Source organism: Ambystoma mexicanum, chromosome 2p (genome assembly GCF_040938575.1).
Source record: "Ambystoma mexicanum isolate Mex_15411 chromosome 2p, UKY_AmexF1_1, whole genome shotgun sequence".
Lineage (NCBI taxonomy): Eukaryota > Metazoa > Chordata > Amphibia > Caudata > Ambystomatidae > Ambystoma > Ambystoma mexicanum.
In genome coordinates, this window is record NC_090923.1 from 1,038,112,889 (window position 1) to 1,038,138,093 (window position 25,205).

At 45.7% G+C, this 25,205-nt stretch overlaps 1 long non-coding RNA gene across 1 annotated transcript in view; it reads left to right on the forward strand.

Moving 5' to 3' along the window:
* The first annotated feature begins 388 nt into the window (after positions 1-388).
* LOC138567065 (uncharacterized) overlaps positions 389-25,205 on the forward strand; it is a 93,587-nt gene continuing 68,770 nt past the window's right edge. Inside the window, exon 1 of the long non-coding RNA XR_011302093.1 lies at positions 389-547. This is a non-coding gene — a long non-coding RNA (uncharacterized lncRNA). The remainder of the gene's footprint in view (positions 548-25,205) is intronic.

Here is a 25,205-nt window from a genome sequence, read left to right on the forward strand (position 1 = left end):
TGTTGGAGAGGGAGTATATGTATTCAGCTAATTGGTGCTTTGTATGTGCTCCCAGAAAAAAAAATGCACCTTTGCATTTCTCAATACATCTCTTAAAATTAGCCACGACTTAAAAACCGCTCCTCATAAAAAGTTCTGCCCTAGGAAAAGAAGCATGGGTGCCGAGTAAGCTAGTGCTCCGGCTGACCTGGCACAGGAGACTTGGCCCTCTGTGAGGTAACAACCGTCTGCACTAGCTACGCCACACCTCCCGCGCCCGCCCCAGAGCTGCAATGGCAACAGAAAGTTGCGTCAGGTGAGGAAAAATGCCGAGGATTTCATGCGCGAGCCCTGCAGGTGGCCAGTCAGTTACTCATTAAGCCTAGGAAAGCAGCGCACCTTCAACCGCAACGCGGCAGGGACGTCATCACGATGGCCTGACCAGCAGACCTGCCACATCACCGCAGCTTGCAGTGTGACGAGTCACTCGAGTGTACCAGACGTGTCTCGACTGTCCGGCTACTTATTAATAGGCATGCAGCTCCAAACACGGCTCGCGGGGTTAGAGGTACACACACAGAAGTGCATCTTTTCTTTGCACACACGCTTCGGTTTGCTTTTGTGCTCTTTTTCATTTTCAAGTTTGTGTTGAGTTGGAGCATTGTAAGGAGCATATTTCTAATCTAGTTACCTCCAGTGCTTTAAATGGAAAGAAAGATTGTAGGTACCCCCCAAGCTATGAACCTAGAGATTCCTTGCAGCTATGTTGGCGCCGCTCTTGGCCACTGGTCCCTTTTAGGCGCACCTTGTTGCTTGCAAACAATGCCCAGTGAGCTTACATTATGTGCCAAGCATCACACACTTTGGTAAAGGAGTGTTTCTGAGATCCTTTCACACACACTTGCAGTTACTTGTTAGGCATTGTGTCAAGAAAGTTTGAATATCTATGAAATTAGACTTTCTTTTGTGCAGTCAAACTAGCAGAAGTCATAGCTGTAAACTAAGCGTTGGAAGGGGAGTTTGATTCCTGCTCGCTTTCGTTGCTAAATAAGAAATTAGGTGGGTAACTGGAGCTGTGTGCGAGTTTTCGGTGGAAAACGTTTCATCACAACTCAAATTACTTAAACATTTACGTATTGGAATAGGCACTGCTAATAAGAATGAAACAACTTAAAAAAGGCAATTTCCAGGCTTTCCAAATCAATCCCTGCTCCATCAAATACTCCAGTGGTAACAGGTGAAGCCCACTTAGCACAACAGTGTTCAGCACCTGGTGTGCCAAGAGCACAGTAGATGCATGTGTGTCTCTCCTTTTGTTCTGCAGGGTGGGCCTTGAAGGAGACATTAGGGGCACTGTGGGTGGTGGAGAGAGGAGGACGGAGAGGGCGCTGCTTTCCCCTGGAAAAAACGTAATCATTTAAGTTGCGATAAAGTGAAATGAAAAGCCTTCATTTTCACCTCGCAGCATAGTTGAGTACGGTACTCTTTCAGACGTTGAGAAGTGCAGGTACTCAAATGCTCTAAAATAAAAAGTGCAGGTACAGAGGGCGAGGTAGGACCGGCTCATTTAAAGTACTGGTTACCTCTTGGCATCCGATCGTCACTGCAGCTAAGTGTGGAGTCCCAAACATCAGCCTCGAGGGACATAGCCTTGCAGAAGGGGCTGGCCTCTGCCAAAGTCATTCAATGAAAGCCCAGATTAGGCGGTAGTATGATCCAAGGAGTGGCAGGCATAAACAGATTATATATCAAGACCTTCTTCTTTACCTCAACCAGCAGTAAAAAATATTTTTTTTCCCATATTTGTGACCAAGAACATACATTTTTCATAAACTATTTTGACGTAACTCAATCCAACATGGAAGCCCAGCACATGGCACTCTACCCAGGGCTTTAAGTGGGCCAGGTATTAGCCCTGGCAGTCCCATATATTGCCCTTGAGCCAGGGCTCTGCCAGGGCTCTTTGAACTAACCTCGCTCACCAAATCTCTTTAAGAATATGAGTGGCAATATTGCTCTTGACCAGTAGTTGTCACCTTCAGTAGTGCTTAGAATCACAACATCAGTGAAAGAAATTTGAAATTAGGACCATTTCAAACAGGTAAAGGAAATTATAAGAGAATACATTGTTTGAGTTTTGCCACACGTGTTCAAGTATTATCATTAGAATGCCTTTAACTAGTATGTATGAATAAGGAATTTCTTACAGAACTGTGGGTTTGCATGGTGTACTGACCCCTTTAGATTTGACGTTCTGTTTCATATTCAAATATATTTATTTTGTTTAACATTTGTACCACATTAACGATATTTAAATGCCCTTTTTAAACCAGAAATGTTGTCCTTTCATTGCATATATGTAAACTCGATTGTCTCTGTTAGTTCACTCATTGGTTCACTCCTTTAATTACACAGGCCACTCCTCTTTTAAGCTTTATTAGCTACTTGAGATTTGAGGCTGCATGAGACCCCTTTTAGGTCCCGCCCAAAAGTATTGCATCACAACGCATTCGATTTCCACCCCCCCCCCTCGATTTCTTATCCTGCTGAAAACATTGGCCCTACCAGTCAATCACCCACAGTCCTAGGGCATAAAGTACATTTGATTTAGTCCCTCATCCTCTTTTTTGCTGCTGGGCCAGCTGTATTCATGCCAACATGTTCCATTCAGGAATTGATAATCCAGTCCTGGTTCACTTTGCATTCTGGGACTTTTGATCCATAAAGTACATTTGATTTAGTCCCTCATCCTCTTTTTTGCTGCTGGGCCAGCTGTATTCATGCCAACATGTTCCATTCTGGAATTGATAATCCAGTCCTGGTTTTCACTTTGCATTCTGGGACTTTCATCCCGGATTTCCTCATAATAAACACTGGACTAGTAGTCCCCGAAAGTTAAAACCAGACTGAAGTAGAATCTCCTATTATAGTTTTATTATCTTTTGGCATCTTTGACTGTATGTTTAGTGTTTGGTTTAATTGATTATGCTTTTAGTTCTCTGGTAGTGACTTGCATGCTGCTGATCATGTGCGGTGGGGCGACCCTGTCGGTAACAGCACGGATGCCGGCATTGAGGGACCCTCTCTTCGCTCGGGCCCTTAACTTGGGCAGTGGGCCATTACCGACATTATATTAGGAATTCATATAGAAATGTACATGTAATCAATTTCATTAGTACAGCTTTACAGCAATTTTAAGATGTCCTTTAAAAATGTCCATAGATAATGAAATGGAATCCCCATTCATAATATTCTGCCAAATCTCCTCCTGTGACATATCACTGAAGCGCACAAAAGAAATTCTAAATAAATTGCATGTTTGTTATAAAGAGAGTAGCAGTTTATTATCAAATGTTCTAAGTCTTCCAGCTGTGTGGAATCTTCACAAAATCTACACTTAATTGCCTCTTCTGTACACTTGCTTTTTATGCAACTTATTTCCCGCACAGGGAGTAGATTCATACGTAAGGTTATTCTCCAACGTCTCTTAGGAGATTTCCTCAAATATCGAGGACAATTTCCCAACGGTTTCTCACCCATGCATGTAAAACGAAACAGTTTGTATTTCAAATTCTCTTTTCTGGTCCCAGTCCAATCCTTTCTTGTCATTTAAAAAAAAACATTTATAGGTAAGTTTGCCATCTCTTTCTCAGTAGAATGAAGCCCACCTCCTATATAGAAGAGGCTTTGTTCAGCCAATTGTTGAACGCAGCACAAGATACCTGTTCTTTTAGCACAGATAGCATAGTAAAAAGAGAGTAGGGGAGGATTAGCCACCTCGTGATAGAACACTAATGTCTTCCAGTCTACCTAAGCCTGGTCTGAATTCAACCCCAAAAGCTAACGTTGGAATCATTTTACCCTTACAAAAACGGGCCAGAGGTAGAATGGAGAACCTTCTATAATTAAAATACATTTTTCTCATTTGGGAGGAGAGTATTAGAGCTTTGGTCTGCAGATCTTTTGTGGCATTCTTAAATTAACATTTTGCGCAATGGTCACCCCCAAATATTTCCATGTTTCAACCACTTCAATGGGTGCATTTGTTTATATGCCATTTAAATCATTTGTTCTGTGTCTTAAACATAATTTTAGTTTTTGACTAGTTTATAGTTAAATCATTGTCCGCCATGACTTGGCTAAAGATGTTGGAGTGTTTTGTAACACTGAGTTGTTTTAAATCTAAAATAGCCACGTCATCCACATAGACCAAGTGGTGTATAGGGAAGGAGCCCAGTTTTGGGGGGAATAAGAGTTGCAGACACTTGGAGCCCTTCCCAAGTCAGCTATATAGAGGTTATATGTGGGATTTTATAATGGACGAAAATAAAGTGAACACAATATTGGACCATAAAATTCGGTCTGCTTTCCTCACAGTGACAGGGATTCCATTGGGTACTGGTGCACAGGCAGGCATCACCCTTTTAATTATTTGTAAAATCAAATCTTCATCAAATTGTAGCAGGGGATCCAGGAAAGATCCAAAGTTGGACCATGATTTGGCTCAGAGGAAGAAACAAAAATAAAGTTGTAATGCAATTTTCAGGTGCTTTCAGAGATAGAGTTTACCTGGGCATCTAGCTGTAGACTGCTGGATACATTTACCAATTTTTTTAATTTTGGCCGGATTCAATGCCACAAGCATGTCTTCTGCATCTCTTTGATAGAGTGCTGCTTTATGAAGTTTGATCCAATGTCTTTATTTCTGTTTTAGTGCCTTTTGATCAGTTAAGGATTGAAGAGTGGTATTTTTCCTTAGTTGTCTGAAATTGTATTTTAGCTCCCTTTTCTTTTCCGATATTTGACCATCAAAATGTTGCATTTCATTATGAATAAAAGAGCAGAGTCGACTATTCTCCTTTACAAATGCTTGGGAACAGACTTCCAGTTTTTGAGGACCTTTCATTGATTTTCGTTTCTGCAAGAAATCTCTATTACAAGTGTTGCCATTTGTAGTGTTGAATTTCAACATCAACCTAGTTGCCCTAGAAAGTCGGGTTCTCTCATTGTTCAGCTCCTTATTGCATTATCTTTTCATTTATTGTATTTTTTTAAAATAGTTTCTTTGTTGGGTTTTCAGCAACATAGTGCAACAACACCGGTGGAGCATACAAAGAGCAACATATTTGTACAATAGTGAAATACAAAAGATGTCATCATTCCAGTCATTACACGGTCCAAGAGTGAGATCAGCCTGTCCCGTCAGGGGTCGAGTCTGGGTGTGACATCAGGCATTGGATGTATGGTCCCCATACATCTGGGCATAATATGCATAAATGTCACTTCGAGATCAAAACAGTAGGCCACATCCTCCAGCCACACACCGCGGCCCGTGGAAGGGTGCCCTTCCACTATGCCATGGCCACCCTCCTGCGACCCAGCACCAGGAAGAGTCGTGCCTGTCATGTGCTTGGGCAAGGCACTGTTACATCCCAACAGACCCACCAAAGGGTCTCTCTCCATACATTCCCCAATCATGAGAGAAATCTTGTCGAGAATCGGCCCTAAAAACTTGGTGACAGCTGTACATTTCCATGCCAAGGGTACAGCATCAGCTGAACTTGTCTTGCATCATGCACATTCAGCCAGCGCTTCTGGGTAACATTTATGCAGTTTAGGAGTGTGGTATGTGTGCTGTACAAAATTAAGTGAACCAATTTAAACCTAGTGTTTAGCAAGACATTTTTAGTCTGAAGCATTATACACATCCAGTCTGCGTTGCAAATGCTCTCTCCCATCTGCACCTGGGGGTTTCCTTACCCCATGGAATATCTGATAGATGATGGCTGTATAGTTGAGACACCAGGCAACCCCCGCCTTGGGCCCGAATGATCTCCTGCAGCAGAGGGCAAGTGGGCGGGGTATCGGGGAAGGTGGAGAACCTCTCCTTAATTTCGTTCCTTACCCTGAAATACATAAATACGTCAAGAGAAATGGAGTGCCCTCTCTCTCTCTGAGCTGCTCTAAGGACAAAAATTTCCTATTGGGGTAAAAATCACAGATGTTATCCACCCTGACTTTAGAGGCCCATTGTTTATATGTGCGTTCTCCGGTAATCCCCATACCTGCCACATGTCTTGCTGGTATTTGTGGTGTGTGTATAGTGTCCCTACATTCAGCTTGTCTGCGAATTTATGCTGAGGACATCATTTCACCAAAATGCCAGTGGTAGCAGAAATGACATCACATGACCCTGGTCCTTTAATGACATCACATGAAGTGGCATCACAGGAAGTGATGGCACACAACCTCTCATCCCTTGACAAAACAAGAAGTGACATCACATAGCATTGTTCCTCAGTACACTAAGAAAAATAAGGTTACGATATCACTGTAATATGATATACATTTCATACAAGAATGGATCACCATATCTAGTATATTATACCGTTGCTCAGAGAACCCTTGTGTTGTCAGTGATTACTGGCGTCAGTAATTATTTTGTGCGTTCGAACTTGGACACGCATCACCTGCATCGCCGGCACAGTGGGGGACTTCATTTCCCAGCTGTGAACGGGCGGGCGCAGAGCTAGCACTGTCAACTACCCAGGCCGCAGTCATAACAGGCCCTGTTTTCAGCCTGCCGTCGGCCAGACAAGCTGCTGGTTGGAGGTGGAATAGCAGTCATTTATATGTCGTCATTGAGGATCTCTCATCTACTCCTTTTGGAGTGGTATAGGGTTTCACAGGTGGGCCAGATGGTCATATGGACTAACCCCTCCTCCTCCTTGAAAATTGTCTTTGGGTACAGACCCCCTGGTCCAGCCAATGCTTTTTTTAGAACAGCTGGAACCGTTGTTGTCTATACCTGGAAGTAAATCTAAAGACTTTCTGTTTCTGGGAGATTTTAATATTTGGCTGGACGATCAAACTACTTTGATCGCCCAAAAACTTGGAGAGATTATTAGTCTTTATCCCTTGTCTACTTCTCCCTCCTATATTAAAAGCAATTGACTAGACGTGCTATTGCTACGTGGGCATATAGTGACTTTGAAGGATACGTTACCGGTATATTGGTCAGATCACTATGCTTGGTTGTTTGTGCTGAAGCATGTTGCCTATCGATATACCCACAGTGTTAGTTCGTAAAGCAAAGGATTTAGCAAATATTGGGGGTGCGGAAGTACAGCGAGTTCTAGCAGCAGTTCCCTCAACGCTGCAATGTGATGATTATGGTATACCCTTACAGAGTCAATGTAGAGCTGCAGAAGGGAAATGGAGAGAGGCTAATACTCAAGATAGCCATTTTAGGGCAAAAACTACATTTAAATTGTATAACAGGCAATCATTTTGGCTAAATCTGCCAATATTCATGCTAAAATTGATGCTGCAAAGAACCATTGCAGAGAGCTCTTTTCAAGCATCTCTAACTTCTGTCACCCTACGTCTACCTCCTTCATGGAATCATCGCAGAGGCAGGGTAATACTTTTAATTTATTTTTTAAGGAGAAGCTAGAAATGATTCAAAGCAACATCTTTGTGAATCGCCAACACTCTGGCAAGGGCCCCGATCCGGTGGGAATGGATATTTTGGGGCGCCTAGCGTCGGAGTGCTCAGTACCTTTGACTTTAAATTAGTAGTAGAGGATGAAGTATCAGCACTGATCGCTCAGCTTAAATCCACCATTGATTTTCTATTTTCTCTGCCTGCCTGTGCAGCAAAATGTTTAGCATCAGAGATCGCCCATTTTATGACAAATGTTATTAATAAATCACTAGAGCAAGGTTGTGTGCCGTGGATTTGAAGAAATCTATCATCACACCACTTTTGAAAAGAAACAAATTTGGATATTTCTGTATTGCAGATCTACTGCTCGATTGCTGGTATTCCATGGCCAGGCAAGTTACTGTAGAAGGTTGTTGTCATCCAACTGCAGGGCTTTGTTGAAAGGGAGTTCCTTCTGGACCCTTTGCAGTCGGGTTTTAGACCAGGGTTTGGGACTGAGACTGCGCTCTTGGCAGTGCAGGATGACTTGTTGGAGGCCGGGGATAAAGGAGACCTTACATTATTGATTATGTTGGATCTCTCTGCGGCCTTCGACACTGTTGATCATTCCATACATCTTAGTTGCTTGAAAGAAATTGGCAAAGTCTCAGAGCATGCACTGAAATGGGTTGTCTCTTTCTTGCCAGACCGGCATCAGCAGGTGAAAATGGGGAGTTTCCTCTCAGACTCCACCCATATTGGTTTTGTGGTTCCTCAGGGTTCCTCCCTTTCTCCGTTACTTTTCAATCTCTATTTGCGGCCATTGATGAATATCCTGAGGAGTCATCGGATTAACTTCCATTCTTATGCCGATGATATGGAACGGATGGAGTGATGGAATGGAAGGGGCAGACGGAACAGAAGGAATAGATGGAACGGTTGGCGCGGATGGAACGGTTGGCGCGGATGGAACGGTTGGCGTGGATGGAACGAGTGGGGTGGACGGAACGGGTGGGGTGGCTCCAACGGATGGAGTGGATCCAACGGATGGAACGGTTGGTGCGGCTGGCGGGGATGGAACGGTTGGTGCGGAAGGAGCAGTTGATGCAATTGGAACGGTTGGTACGGATGGTACGGCTGATGCAGATGGAAGAATGGACGGAGTGATGAAATGGATTGAATGGACCGAACCCATGGAGTGGATGGAACAGATGGAGTGTATGGAGCGTATGGAGCAGAACGATTGTATGGAGCGTATGGAGCGTATGGAGCGTATGGAGCGGGTGAGTGGGTGGAACGGAAGGAACAGTTGGAGCGGATAGATCTAACAGAGCGGATGGAATGTAGGGAGCGGATGGAACAGAGGGAGCAGAGAAACAGGTGGAGTGGATGGAATGGATGGAACAGATGGAGTGGGTGGAGTGGATGGAATGGGAGGAGCGGGTGGAGCGGTCAGTGCGGATGGAATGATTGGTGTGGATGGTACGGGTGACGTGGATGGAGCGGATGGAAGGGTTGGAGCGGATGGAAGGGTTGGAGCGGATGGAAGGGTTGGAGCGGATGGAAGGGTTGGAGCGGATGGAAGGGTTGGAGCGGATGGAAGGGTTGGAGCGGATGGACGGTTTCTGCGCATGGAACGGTTGCTGTGAATGGTATGCCTGGTGCAGCTGGAAGAATGGATGGAACGGATGGAACGTATGGAACGTATGGAACGGATGGAACGTATGGAACGGATGGAACGGGTGGAACGGATGGAACGGGTGGAACGGATGGAGCGGGTGGAACGGATGGAGCGGGTGGAACGGATGGAGCGGGTGGAGCGGGTGGAGCGGATGGAGCGGATGGAACATTTGGTGCGGATGGAACGGTTGGTGCGGAAAGAACGGCTGATGCGGATGGAACGGTAATACGGACGGAACTGATGGAACGGTTCATGCGGATGAAACAGTTAGTGCAGGTGGAAGTGTGGATAGAGTGGATGGAACGGATAGAACCCATGGAGTGGATGTAACGGATGGAGTGGATGTAACGGATGGAGTGGATGTAACGGATGGAGTGGATGTAACGGATGGAGTGGATGTAACGGATGGAGTGATTGGAATGGAAGAAGTGGATAGAACTGATGGAGTGGACGGAACGGACAGAGTGAACAGAACGGATGGAACTGATGGTGCGTATGGTGCAGATGGTGCTAGTGTTATGGATGGCGCGGATGATACGGATGGCGCGGATGTTACGGATGTCACGGATGGTGCAAATAGTGCGGATTATATGGATGGAGACACCTGTTCACCGTGAAGCTATCTAATATCTGTATCGCCTATATATGCCATGTACCAGTATCCGCTTATGTATCCCTATCCCATATTTACCCCTATCCATCCTGTCGTTATATATGTATGTCACTATGTATGTCCCCACTGTCCTGCTTGTGTCCCCGGTCTCAGGCAGGCACTTGTACTGATATCCACCATATCACACCACTATGCTTATTCTGATCTACACACCATCATTCAACTAGATCACAGCTATACCATGATAAATTCGGCCCAGCTGGTCTCATACGAACAAGACCCCACGAACACCTCATCACCCTAATAAAACACAGCTAGCTGAGCACATTCCGGCTAGCTTAGGCGTTCCTCAGGCCTAACACAGCCAGAATCCAGTCTAGGTGTCCACCCACCAGACTGAACACATCCAACTGATTTCATCAGCACCACACCTATCGCTATAAAGCAGCTATCATCCAACAACCATACCAGCAGCACACATAGCCGGTGCACCCACGCACCATACGACACTCTTTCTCTCTACTGACCTGAACTATGGTTCCCGAGGGCGTTCAACCTACCAGCGCTTTGAAGTCATACCAATGATACATAAGGCGCTATACAAATGACAAGTAACATAACATATCCAGGTCTTCATCAAAGTAGGGGATCTTGAACACACTTTTTCCATCATCAATCAATGTCTAGAGGAAGTCAGTCACTGAATGACAGCAAACCAGCTGCAATTGAACCCAGCCAAGATGGAGGTTGCTCTGTTTGGGCCAAAACATCTTCTTACGGCAGGAAAATGCCCCCAGGATTCCCATTTTTTGGGGGGCTGATCTTAAATTTGCTTCCAAGATAAAACAACTTGGTTGTATCTGTCAAAATAATCTTGGCAGTGAAAGTCAGGTTAGTACCATGGTTGAGGTGGTTTTTTACTCTCTGCGTATGTTGAGTCAAGTCTTGCCCTATATTCCAAGCAGTGAACCTACTGTGGTAGTCGGGTCACTGGCAAATTCCCACTTAGACTATTGCAATAGTCTTGTTGGAATTCCTGCAAAACAACTACAGAGACTACAAAGTGACCAGAATGAAGCAGTCAGATTAACCGGCAGCCTGAATAGACATGATCATGCCTCAAATGTACGACGCTCCCTTCATTGGTTGGCAGTCGATGACAGGACCAAATTTAAGACTGCCTGTCTGATATATAAGAGCTTGAAGGGGCTTGCTCCAGCCTACCCCGTTGACAAGCCCAGTCGATACCAACTAACTAGGCTGTTACGCTCGGGGGACCATCTGCTATTGAATATCCCCCGCTCTGGTTGTGTCACCAGGGGTGATAGAAGATTTGCTGTTTATGTTTCCAAGTTTGGAATAGCATCCCCCAAGAAATTAGGTCCCTGGAATCACTCCATCAATTCCATAGAGCTCTGAAAACCTTCCTTTTTGAATAATAGGAATAGTAGAAGCTGTTCTTTTAAAGTAGGCTTCCCTCGATGAGTTGATGCTTTTGTCTAATGCTATGTAGTTCCTTTCGCCTTTTATCTTTCCATCTGCTCCTCCATACGATTTGGCTTGTCTTTGTGTGCGGTTTAAATAACTCATCATCATCATTAATATCAGTGTGTGTAGGCCCATATTACCAAATTACTGTGAATGTAAGCAGACATCCAACGCGACAACATGGACTATTGTACATCATTCAGGCTAAACTGTAAACACGGAGCATCTTGAAGAGGCCTTAGCCCCAAAGCGCAGATATCCAGTGCCTGCCAAGTGTCTGGCCACAGACTCAAAACAGCAACTGACCAACACAAGTCCAACCAGAAGACAATCGGAGGCTGTACAACTTAATGCTTTTACATTTGGGCAATACGCAAAGGGATTTTCTTGTCAATAGTGCACTTTGAACCATTGCACAGTAACCCACTCCCGCCAGTTAACCACAGCCTGAATGACCCCCAACCATTTTCACCACCCTCCACTGCGAGTTGCTAAGGGCCCTCTGTCAACAGCTTTAGATGTCTGGCACCCACTCCCGCCCTCCAGCACATTACACCTCCAATGCCTTGCTCAAACACCTTCATGTTTACACAGTGCCGCCCTCCAGCAACTTAAGTCTCCAACATTCTCCAACACCATCAAACCCAAGCAAACTAGCAACTTGAGTCTCCAGTACCCCCTTCAACACCCCAACAGTGTAAGTCTCAATTACCCTGCGTAAAGATTTCATATTTGCATACAATGCATTTCAACTCTATTATAACACATTACATCTCGAACACTCAGTCCCAACATCTGTAAGCCACTAGTACAACATCTTAAGTCTCCAGTACCAGCATACATAACCTTCAGCCTCAAGCACACACCTCAAACCCAGAGCTGTGCCAGTGGTTATGAGTGATTTGAAACCTTCCAGCCATCACCTTTCTGTTTTGCTTAATGGGCAAGTGACCCACTGGTTTTTTTGTTAGATGGGAGATAGAGGGGAAAGATGTGCTGCAGGTCACATTAATTGCAGGTTTTCTTGCACTGAGTCAATGCATTGCAGACCCCATCCACCTACATTTCATCTAAACATCTCCTAACTCTCTGCAGACTCGGTGTGATATGATAAAAATGAAAGGACAGAATCTGCTAGCAAGGTCTAGGCATCTCTTCCCTCCAACAAGTATCACTCGTCAATATCCTAATCTGCTTGAATACAGTGTAAACCAGATAAAAAAAAAGTACAGACTGTTCTAAAACAAGTAAACCTTTGTCCAGCTGAGTCATATTTTTGGCAGCTTGCTTTCCAGCTCCCCAAGGTCCCTTTCTCTGGCAGTTTCAGTGCAGGGCGGCGGAAAGAGAGCCTTGATGTGCGTTTAGAAAGGCGCACACATTTGCTAGGTGAACACAGACAGTAGGCTTTTTTTTCTTCTGTTATATGCATGCAATCACTTTGCATTTTATAGGTGTACATGGGAAATGCAGATTTGCAGAAACAGAAAGTCTGTTTCTTTCATTTCTGCTGTGCTGATACGTTAATATTAATAGCGTTTAGCATGCATGAGAGGGAATGCAGGCATAGCCAGGACATAGGTTTATTTTAAATACTGCATGCTGCTTGCGCTAGTGATGTGCAAGCCTGGGAAGCCCCTTGTATAATGATAAATGAAGTCACGCATGCGCAGAGCTAGTCAGCTTCAAGGCCTAGCTCAGTCAGTACTCAGTTTGGCGCATGTGAGAGAGACCAAGAGTCAGGCCCTCTGGCAAAACCAGATCCTCCAACATATGCATTTGTACTGCTCTGGTTGGTAACCATAATACTCAAGTGATGAAGAAATAGCAAGTCAGTAACTCGTGCAAACAAAAGCACCGTAAGTAAACCCGGTGGTAATCTTTACTTTCTATTTGAACACTGGTTTTTCTGCATTCGTGAATTAACAAGGTCACATTTTTGCACCAGAGCGCTCGCCAGAACAGCAATTAACATTAACACCTTATGCCGTTTCCAGTTTTAATAGAACAAAGAGCAGCCACTATCCATCCGCAGGACTTGGAAAGCAACCCACCTCTTAAATCCCAGCAGCGAAGGTAATCGGCTGTCTTTTATTTTGGAATATGGAATTCTTTACTAATTTGTAAGAGGGAAAGAATGCCAGGCATATTTACTGGCCCGGCTTTGATCTGGCTGGCACAGCTAGCGGAACCTTCAGACTTATGCCAGGAGACAACCATGGTACCACCACCCTTGTGAGCAGAAGTCTCCCACCTGGCACTCTGCAAAGCGGTGAAAACTATGCTCTTCAACTAAAACCCATCCAAGACAGGAACACTACTTCTTCACACACCGAGAATGAGCATACCTATACACCTGCATAATGTGTCCTAAGCTGAAATCTGTGTCTGAATGATGGTATAATGATGGCATAATGTACTCGAACCATGAACCTTACTTTTGTATACCTGAACTATGTTATCATCACATGTATGTAGCTTCTCTGTAACTAAGGCTGCCACAAGTAACAGTGCTGCAATGCCTTTGGGTTGATGTGCGCTATACAAATGCAAAATAAATAAATAAATAAAATAGTGGAAGCTGCTGCAGTCCCTGCCAATAAGCCACATGGTAAAGCGCCCTGGCGTTTAAGCTTAACTCTGCCTCTACCCAGACCACTATGCATGGATGGAGGCAGACTATCATTGTCAGAGGTGATATGTACTGTTAGGTTGAAGGATAGCTTTGTTGGCCGAGAAGCCCACTATAGCCCAGTGTGACCGTGCAATTGGGCATGAACCGTACATAGATCCTGCTGCCCGTTCCAACCTGGCACCCTTTTTAGGTCGCTGACCACATGGGAGAAGTGGGGAAGTTTGCCGAAATCAAAAACAGCGGGCCTGTGCCGTGAGCAAAAAACAGTCTCGAAGCTGTCATTCGGGGAGAAAGACAGAGCTAAAACAGAAAGCTGTCGCCATCGCCAATACGTCCCACACAATCTTAGATGCAGTGGAAGGGCTCATTGGTGGTGTTGGCTCCATGGCTTGCAAGGACAAGCCTCACACAGTTCATGTGTGGTATCCTTGAAATGTGACATGGCCTGGTATCCTTGAAATGTGACATGGCATGGTATCCTTGAAAGGTGACAGCACTTTCCATGCATAGCAGCATCCCCCGCCTCTCTCTGCACGTCAAGCCCTTTCCTCCTACAGCCACCATCAACCACTCTCCCCCCCCCCCTCTGCCAGACACCCCCACACTCCTTACTCCTGGGTGCCCATCTAGCCCTCGCCCATTCTCGGGCCTCCCACTGGCATTCAGAGTTCATGTACTCACTTAAGGCAAAACATAAAACGAGAAATTTTGATGCCCAGGCAGTTACAAGGCCAGGTGGCACAGAATGAAAAAAAATGGGTATCTTTGAACGAAAATCTGCCATGACACCAAGTATTACAATATGATGCACCTAAACCAGCATCCTTTTTGGCAGCGTTTAAACAAAGAATCGGGATCTCAGATGGTGCCAATCAGTAGGAGCAATGAATGCCTGTCTGCTATTAAAGTTGTCACAATATAAGACCCAATTTACCAGGTGAAGCAAACTGTGCAATGTGACACATTCCAAAGCTTGGTTTCTATGGAGAACAGTGGTTTACATTGATTGCTTTGACACTGGAATACAAAGGATATCCTATTCCTTTTTTTGCATTTTTATATACGTTTCTGTATCTGATTATGGTTTGCAGGGAATTAATGTCTTATCTTTTTTCTGTTTTCTTGAGTAACTGTGATTTTAAGGGTAGTTACTTTTCTATTACTCTACTATGGTATTTGCAACTTTTATCATCGCACGTACCACTTTTTTGTTAAGGCATATTTGCTACCTGGGTGGTTATACAGGAGACGGGTAGCAGGGTTAATGCCTGCCTGGCATTTTGTGAATGTCTGACTATACCTTTATTGCTTGATCTTCTATAGGCAATCGTGCCTCCACCTGGCCCAATAGGATATACAGAGACCCCTACATCATAGACTTATTGTACTTGCATAACACTCCTGAGTACATGTAACAAACTGCCTACATACAGTTACTAAATATCTCCCAGTCAAACGAGTAAAAGATAAACAAATACTGATAGTCTGTTGTTTCTAGTTCCTTATCATTGCACATATGAAGGAGCTTTACGATCTTGCAGCCAATCTAGGTACTTGTATTTCAAGTATTTCTGGGCACTCATTTATAGAGTGTGGGCATCCTGTCTTGAGCCGATGGGTATATGGCCATTAGTGAAACTGGTGGGAAGGGGACACTATCTTCCTGCACCCCCAGGTGCTTTAGAATAAGGCAAAGGCCATGGCTGGTAATGTAAGAGCCCAAGGGGCCGGGGGTGGGGGGGGGATTGCTCTTACAGGCTTGCACACGATTATATAATTATTTCATATTTTGTAGGTATAGTGCACATGCAGGAATAGCAACCATCTTAGAAACTAGCAGCCATACTGGGGCACAAAGGTTGATCATAGCGTGGTAGTCAGCACCCCAGGCCTAGGCCGCGAACATGAGCAAAGGAATAGGTTGTATCCAAGATACTGATAAGGCCAGAGCTGCACCGATCGATAAACCCTTAATTGTCCTAAAATGTTGTCAACCTTCACTCCCTGGGAAGAATGTGCCCTGCAAGGGCATGTGAGGAGGTCTGAGTGTCTGTGAACAGTGCAATCTCATGAGAAGGAGAGCACATGCCTCCAACCCCCACCAGGCCCTATCCTAAGTTATAGCACCCAAATGCCCTGGCTTTAGGACCCCTGAATTCTAAGATATCATATAACCCCAGACCACTGATGTTGGACCCCCGATCGATCAAAAAGATCATAGATCATGGTCTTCCTGCCTTCACTTCTAGGTCATCTGATTTGTAATGCAAGGTGCAGGGAGGGATGAAATTATAGCCCAAGCCCAGGGCGGGAGACCTTGGAGATGTACTGGCCTGCCTGGGAGTGAGTGAAGGGTGTGAGTTAGTATGACCTTGGCTTTTCCCCTGGGCCCCTGTCTGCTTGTACCAGGCGCACTGTTATATAGATAAATATGTGTTTATTAGTTTGTAAAATAATTGCTGTTTGACCGCCTTCTAACTGTTGACGACTGCAGCATCAGCCACGTGGAAGAAGATGGACGGACAGGGCGGAGACCAATGGCCTGGCATCCCCTATGGAGCAGGTGACCTATGTGTAGTGCCACACCAACCAGCCACACAGGTGTCTACTCTATGTAACGATGCCACTGATGACACTGTGAACCCTTATAATGGGTTGCTTATGCAGATTCTGTCACAAAGTGCCACAGCAGCAGAGTTCTTTGTTGGTGCTTTTTCCTTTTGTATGGAAATAAAACCTGTTATCCTTGCAGGAGGTGTATTGGGCGTTTTTCCCTATTGGGTTGTATTTTTTCTGGTGTGAGTGTCTAGGGGCTTTCCTACATTTGGTGACCCCAACGTGATCCCAGCAGCCCCTGCGAGGACGGAAGCTTCCAGGCCGCTTCTCTGAAGGGGCCAAACCCATCTGCAGTGATCGGTCCCAAGCACACAGCCCACAGAGGTGTGCAGGAGCCATTTTTACAGAATTCCTGTCTGCTCTTTGGAGTGGGGCATGGCTCCTGGGAGAGTGCAGGCTGTTATTGGGACCCTTTGATGGAGGAGCTTGGGTGAACACGCAGACATGAGTACACCCCTTACGAGTAATAACAATGGGGGAAAGCGTGCGTGGGGGTGTGTGGTATGCATGAGTGAAAGTAGAGTATGATATGGCCACTTGGCGAGATTTGGTTTTTATTATATACATAATTTTTGGGATTAATTAAGAGGATTTTATGGAGCAAAAACAGGAGTGTAGGGAACCTTTCCAAGTGAGGGAAGATGATGTGCCATTTGTTTTGTAATAAGGAGGCAAAAAAGTAGGAGCTCCATATAATTGGACGGCTCGATGTAGTGGTTGTTGTTTTAACTTGTTATTTTAGATTGTTGTTTTAGTGTATCACGATTTCTGTGCATAGGTGGAGGCCAGAGATCGGCTAGTGTTAATAGGTAGCTTTGAGAGTGTGCAGCACAGTGGTGTGTGTGCATGTGTGAAGAGGGGGGAGGGAAAAGGAGTGACAGAGGGTGATGGGACGGTGGACTGGTAGTGACTTCTGCAATAAAAGTGTGCACAGCGCATAGGAATAAAGATCGGGGATTTTTTTTACCAGTAAAATTGCAAAGATGGGAGGGGGAATGCCACGGGAGTACATGTATGATGCATTACCTTTGTATCAGGATAAAATTGGGAAGTATCACAAACAATGGGCGGCAGAGACACAAATGGGAATGCCCCGCTCCTGGCCAGAGCAGGGAACTCACAATAGAGGGATATTCGATCACATGTACAGATTCCTAGCTGCTAAATACAAGGGTAAACAACTTCAAAAGAGTAAAGAAACACTAAATCTGTGGAAGATGATAGAGGATGTGGAGGACCTTGATCAAGAGGGGACACCAACCACAGAGTGTTGGGCTGGAAAGCAATATCTGAAACTACACAGGCGAACAAATCTGCTCTCCCACACACAGGGCTTTATCCACGCACCACTCGCCCAGCCATGGGATACACAAACCCAACATATGTGCCCACCCCGGTCAATGCCCCACACCTCCTTACATACTAACACAAAGTGCTATCATACCCCAGTAAGGTACAGAAGGAGCCGGAGGAGGCATTGGAGGCTACACGGCTGGAATTGGCTTGATTGAGGGCGGTAAGGATGAGGGATGAAGGGAAATGGGCTAGATGAATGGAGGGTAGGATATATTTTGTTCAGGATAGACAGTTCAGCAATCAAGGATGTGCACATTGAGATGGAAGGGGCGGTGGCAGGCGGGCAGGGAGCACGGAAAATGTAAGGTCTGACAAGGATAAAGATCGAGAGTTAAGGGAAGATGAGTGGGATACTATAGATGAATTTGAGGATGATGAAGAGAACAAGCAGATTGCAGAGATCACACCACAAGTGGAACGTTTGTTGGGACTGTGGTTGAGGAGCATGTTTGATCAGGTGGCAGTATCAAGGAAAAAGGGAAGTGTTGGACGTAAAGAAGGTAGGAACACGGGTACTCAGATGCCATTGTTACACAAAGGCCTAGGTAGGATGCGCTATATGACCTGGGAGCAAATTGATACAAATAATCTGATTAGGTTGCTCCCACACCTTACATCCAGGGCCAGATAATGGATCTATGCATATGAAAAACAAACACTGGGGATTCCCTTGGCTGTGGGGAATATGAAAAGTTTACTTGTTGCAATAGGGGACCAAGCTGCAGAGGTGTGGGTTAAACCAGGATATCCCGGAGTAAAACTAGATGATGATGCACATGGCGGGGCGCCCTCCAAGAATATCAGAGCGCAAGTGTGGGACACGCTGCGGTGAACATACTCTGAAACACCAGACCTGCAGTCTATCATGCAGTAGACCATGGGGGACAACGAGGACCCTGCACAATACATTATTAAAGTTCAGGAGATGTGGCGGGCAGACACTGGGGACCAGTGGGACTGTCCAGTTTACCTTTTCTATTTTGTTAAAAGGGGCTCACCCAAGGAAGTGTAGAAGGCGCTTGGCAAAATTGTGGGCATTGACTCAAAGGGGTGGGTGGAAATACAAACTATCATCATACATCACTAAGCTAGTACAGAATCAATTAGCGATGATATCAGTTGAGGGGGCAGTACCATTGAGTGCACGAACTGAGGTGGCGCAGCAGACCCTGGCCCCTACAGATGTCCGGATAGCAGCATTTTGTCCAGGAGAGGGATAAGGACAGTGGGGAGGTGTACCCAAGCCACCCTATTCAGATTGGCAGCAAGGAGGTCAGCAAGGCGGGAGGGGCGGTTTCAGAGGGGGATAAGAGGGATTTTGGGGTATGGAGCCTCAGGGAGCAGGAATGGACCCTCCAAATGTTGGAGCTGTGGAAAGTGGGGATATTTTGCAAGGGACTCTAGGAGCAGGCAGGGGGCGGGATACAATTTATATAACAACTATTGCCCACCCCCACCCCAGCACCAACCACAGGTACAACTCCTGAGGCCGAAATCCATACCTTATGAGATACACCAGGCCTACACTCAATTACCACCTCGACCCTCAAGTGTGCAAATGCAACACCCTGAAGTAACGCAACCATTGATGCCCCAACAGAACACCATGTACGGGAGTAACCTGCCAACGACTGATGCAGTGCCGAATGGAACTGTCGTGCCCTACCAAAGAGTGAATGTGGTGGGGAACAAACCTTTCACGTTCCATGGCACCAAATAATACGCGACTAGGACAGCCCACAGAGAACTCTTGGGTGCCCAGTCCTGTCCATGACAGTCTACCCTGACGAGGATCCCTTGATGGGCGCTGAGATAGGTAACAAGCAATTCATCTTCATGGTTGACACAGGTGGCACTAAATCATGCATCAGTGAGGGAAACCTCCCATTATCAGGTGAAACTCTTGGCACGCAGGGCTTCTCTGGGGCTGTCACCACAGGTCCCTATACAAAATAACTTGACATCAAAATAGGAGGGAAAATGGTGTGTGCACCTTTGCTGTTTTCTGAAAGTTCCCAGATAAACTTATTGGGGCGAGACCTATTGAGTAAATTGAATATGACTGTTTCTTTCACAGATGAAGGGATAGTGTGTGCCAATCTGGGCATGTGTGTCATAAGAGTAACTGACATAATGCATGTGAGGGGAGGAGAAACTGTGGTTTGCGTCATTTCTTTCAACGCTGATTTGTTTGTGTACGGCATACCAGTGCTTCTTGAAGCAGTGCCCCAAATTGGAAGGCTTGTTGGTGGGTGCCGTCTTATTTCATTTTTCGACCTGTGGTGTCTCCTGAACTGGTGGCAGGAACAATATTCCTAGATTTGCAGGTTCTGGTGGTGTCAGTTAAATTATTTGTTGTAATTGGAACTGACTCGGAAAGATGCGAGTGGTGCATAGTGGTTTATAGTGATAAATTCGAATGACATTTGTCGAAATTCATAATGTGGAAAAAAAAAATTGAAAAAATGTTTTCGAATGTCTATTTTTAATTGCTTTTTGTTCGAAATGGGGGGTTCCCCCCAACCCTACCTTTTTTTAAAAACATTTTTTGTATTTCCCATATTTTTTAACTCTCGGAACCCAAAAAAAACATGTAAATAAAAAAAGAAAACATTCCCCAAAAAAAATGTCTACATTTTTTTTTTCCACATTTTGTCTTTCGACATAATGTTTTTGACTTGTTCACTGCCTACCATGCATAGTGTTGTGTATTGATCCCACAATGCCTCTCAAGAAGTGACCGATGCAGAATTGTTTGAAGATTGACCAGATGACTGGATTTTGCTAGCGATTTCCATCCCTTGTGTGAGAAATCAGAGGTGTTTCTATCAGGCTGTTTCTGGGGATCCCTGACTCAGGTGGCTGTCAATCAAATCCCATCAAACCCCAGTATACTTCTATAACAACAAGAAAGAAGCACAAAAGGAAAATAAAACCACCTTTGTATATTCACTCCCTTCACCCTGATAAGAACCCCCATGATTTTGATACATTTCGTCCCGACAACTACAATTCCCATAATTCCTCCACACTGCTATTTCACAAAACCACTCGAATGAGGAAGAGGCAGACTAGAGCGATGGAGATTAATCATAGGGACCAATACACCATGAGCTCCTATGGGCGGTCTCTGAAAGATCAAAAGAAATATCAGGGCTTAATACCACCAAAAATGAAATACGCCAGTCACAAGTTCAAAAGTACATGTGCAGTTTATTGGTCAGATAGCTATCTGGCTCCCAACGCCTCGCAGTGTGTACCAGCAGACACCGTGAGGGGAGAGTGTGCTGAACATCTCAAAAACATCAGTATTTATACATTTTCTCATAATCCCAGACTCATCGTCCAGCCCCTCTTTGTGTCACATATTCACTAGGGTTCATAGCCAGTTCACATAACTAATACAGATTCAAATAACTATACATTGTTCAAAGTTTTCCTCAAACACTAGACATGTTTTTCTGCACATACGATACAATGGTAACATTTGTTTTCAAGCTTAAAGTTAATCCAGTTTCAAGGAACAAACACACAGATTTCTGCACAGGCACACGGTTTCAGCTATTCAAAATTCTGTTCCATTGTTTGAACGAGGATGATGCTATTGATACAGACAACATCTAAATTACTGTTCAGTTCAACTCTACTTTAGCTGCAAGGTTTCTTAGTGCAGGGCAAGAAATCCACTTTCAGCAGCCTCAACATGCGTATCTACGTTGACACAGTACAAAGTTCATTTTTCTCTGCTGGAGCCAAAAACAGAAATTTTAACATGAGACAGAAAGCCAGAGTTAATCGAAATGGCGGATGACTTTAAAATGGCGGCATAGTCAGCTTTATTCAAGTTCATTCAAATGCGATTTTCAGTGCGATGCAAATGTGCTTGGGTCAATGTTCGTTTCTAGGTGGTATTATGTGAAATATACTTTAACAGTCTCCATCGTGTCCCATTAACAAGGTCAGGCAGAGTTAGGCAGGGCTGGACAATTGCTCACACCTTTTTACTTCTCCCCACCAGTATAAAAAGTGGAGCACTGAGACACACACACAGGGGGAGCTGGGGATGCAGAAGGGTGCAGAGAAGCCAGAGTGAGACGGGTGGAGCTGGATGGAACCTGGAAGGCCTGGAGGAAGGAGAACTACCGAGACACTGAGCCTGAGTGTGCAGGGGAGGCTGCAGTGTGGAGTAGGAGCTGTGCCTCCAGGAAACCAAACCCAGGGGCAGCTGGGGTTTCCTGGTGGCACCAACATCGGAGGTCCTGAAACAGGGGAGCCCAGTCCTCTGAGGGGTAGGTGGTAGGGCCCTGACCCCAGGTAAACATCCCTTTGTGCTCATGCTGCTCCTAAACCTCAAGAATGCTGTTTTGGGGAGCGAGCGAAGTAGGAACAAAGGAGACAGATGCACTCTGGGACTGGAAGTCCAAAACCTGAGAAACTGTGAGCTAAAGGCATGGAACCGGCTGATGGAGGCCTAAACGGGCCTGAGCCCGGCTGAGGGAGATGTGTGAACTTTTTAGCAAAAGGCCCGAGCCCAGCTGAGGGAGGCCTACTGTAAATACTGAACTAAAGTGAAAGACAGGTCTGAGTCCCGGCCGCGGGAGACCTGTGAAAGTGTGAACTGTACCTTTTGAGAGAGGAAAAAGGCACGAAGGAGCTGCTCGTCCAGAGAGGTAGCTGGCCAGGCGAAGGAGATCGAGAGGTCAGAGAAACAAGGGAGAGAAGCTGCAAGGGAAATCCCCTTATTTGCCAGAACGTGAGAACTCCAAGATGCCAAGAAGGATAGGGGAGCCAACTCAGTTGAAAGAGACTATTGTATCCCGTGCCACAAGGCTTCCAGCTGCCCTCCCAGGTGAACCGAAAATTGGGAAGGTACCAGCAGATTGAGAGAGCCACGGCCTTGACTTCAGTTGAAAAGCCACGAAAGTAGCAAGCCTCCCTTCGCAACCGGTGAGTCAAGTGAGAGGATGAAAGCCTGGTTTGTGTCGAGGAGTGCTTACAAATATTGTGCCAGAAGCTGAAGGCTGCGCGTAATGAAAATGAAATGCGAATGAAGATTAAACAACATATATGAAAGGAATCGATAAGGATACAGAGTGACCGAGTGGTCAGATGAAGGATGAAAGCCCAGTCAAAGGTTTCGGTGAAATGTTCTACAAACTTTGATGTGTAAAAAGGAACACTTGAGCTCAACCGATGGAAGTCTTGACAAAGTGCTAGCAAAACCATAGGGGAAGGGAACCCCGAGAAAGTGAGTGATGAAAAGAGACATGGACGTCATTTAGGGGTCACCGGGGGTCGCAAGTGCAACCTCTGTTTTATTTTTTTACGACCTCTGGGCCAATCCACCAATTAGAGGTTGGGAAAAGTTGTTGCATGCCGAAGCATGCACAATGAAGCATGTTGCTGGGCTCCATTTGTTGCAGCATTGAGTCAGAGCCAGCTTGGTAGCTTCGGCAACTACTTTGTTTGCCGATCCTGTTCGTGAGAGGTCCTCAGTGCTGCTGATTATTAAGGTGAGGAGGTCCGTCTACGTCTAGGGGAGGGCGGTTCCGGTCACAGGCTCGGCCCAGCAGAAGTCTTTGCACTGTGAGCCGCACCCAGCCTATAGTTCAGGGCTTGCCAGTGCGTGCCACGTGCAGCGCCGGCCCGGGTGTACTTCTCACTCCGGGACCGGAGTGTCAGAGAGTGGGTCTGGAAACAGAACGTTACCCACTCCTTTGAAGCAAAAGGAAAGGCACTCACTTTGTAACACGCTGTTGCCTGTTGCTGCTTACTAAACGGCAGTTGTTCCATTGCACCACGTAATTGGCTGTTGTGCACGCGAATTACACAAAATGAACTGCCGTTTAGTAAGCAGCAACAGTGTGTAACAAAATCAGCGCCTTTCCTTTTTGTCTCAACTTCAAAGGAGTGGTAACGGTTACGGCCCGTCCGGTCCGACTCCTTTTAACTGGATAAGCGTGACCTGTCCTCTATAGAGACGTGCAAGCGCTTCTCTACTCCCATCCTTCCCACCTCCTAGTTCAACTCTCTTTAGCATGTCACTACTCTCTGTCTCAAGAAAATGAATCCCATTCTGTCACCCTCGCTTTCAGCGGGAGCTTTCGATTTCTATTTTCTAAAGTGATAGTGAGGGCTCTGGTTTGTAGGTCTGCTTCCCTTGGCTTTGTGTTTCATGATTGGACTGTGCTAAACAGATCCAGCTCTGATCCATTGTTATGGAAGGTGATGTGTTGTGTGTGTTGCTTTAAAAAGGATCAGCCGTTGTCTGAAGTGGTGAATGCACTGTGTCGCCATGTTGGAATCAGTCAGTATGATCCTGGCCACCTAACTACATACCTGGTGCACGTGGGCCTTGGCATCCCTGTAAGTGTTTTTGTTCTTCATCAGCAGCACTGTAGGACCATGTGACCTGCGTGTTCGCCACATGGGTTTTCTGTGACTGCTCTGGCCTTGCTCTCCGTAATGAGCAACTGCCCTGGTCATACTCGCCATATCTTAAATGTATTTTATTTTATAATACTGGGTAAAATAAAAATTATTAATTGGAATACAGGAGCATGCGTGCTAGGACAACAGTCTCCGAGTATGAAATACCAAAAAGCAAATCGATCCGAGACAAAGCTATGAGCATTTGAAAACGGGAGTGGCTAGAAAAGGAAATATGAAAACCGAGGCAGGATTTACAGACCATTACCACAGACTATTATTGATAACAGTAACGATATATAAATAAAGTAGGAAAAGCTAACCTTCATTTGTATTCATCTTAACACAGCATTAAATTGTGTTGATTGTGAGTTGTGGCAAACCTTTGAAGAAGGAGAGATTGTGGTGTGTCCCCCTTTAACTGTGGCGTGTTGCCGCTTTAAGAACATGAGTCATGACTCGAGCCAATAAAAGGGGCTTCTGCGTTCACGTGCAGGCACTGCAGCAGAGAACCAGGAAGTGTCAACTCTGTTTCTGTGTTGTTTATTTCAAGTTTCCTTGCTGTGTGCCCACGGCCTGTGTTGAAGCCTCGGCCTGTGTGACCACTGAGCCGAGGCTAACGTGTGCTCCCAGCCTTGGTGTCGGGTCGGGTGATTCCTGCCCTGCCATCAGCTGCGTGGTTGCAGCCCTCTTGTCCACCTGGGTGATTCAGGTGCACGGTGTATCCTGCTCCGGTGCCCCGGGAGCAGGACACCACACTGGCGACGGGTCCCCATGCCTATTGGGGAGCTTGCAGCCTGAGGGCTGCTCTGTGCCCCCGGAGGAGGTGGTGAAGAGAAGCGGCATCGGCCGCGAGTGAGGAGAGGCAGCGTCGGCTGCAAACAAAGAGGAGGCGTGGTCTGGGGACTACTGGGCCCTCCGGTGGTGAAATTGAGTGCTGCAGCGTGACTGGCAGATGCTGGTTTTTCCCTGTGCAGCAGGGGTT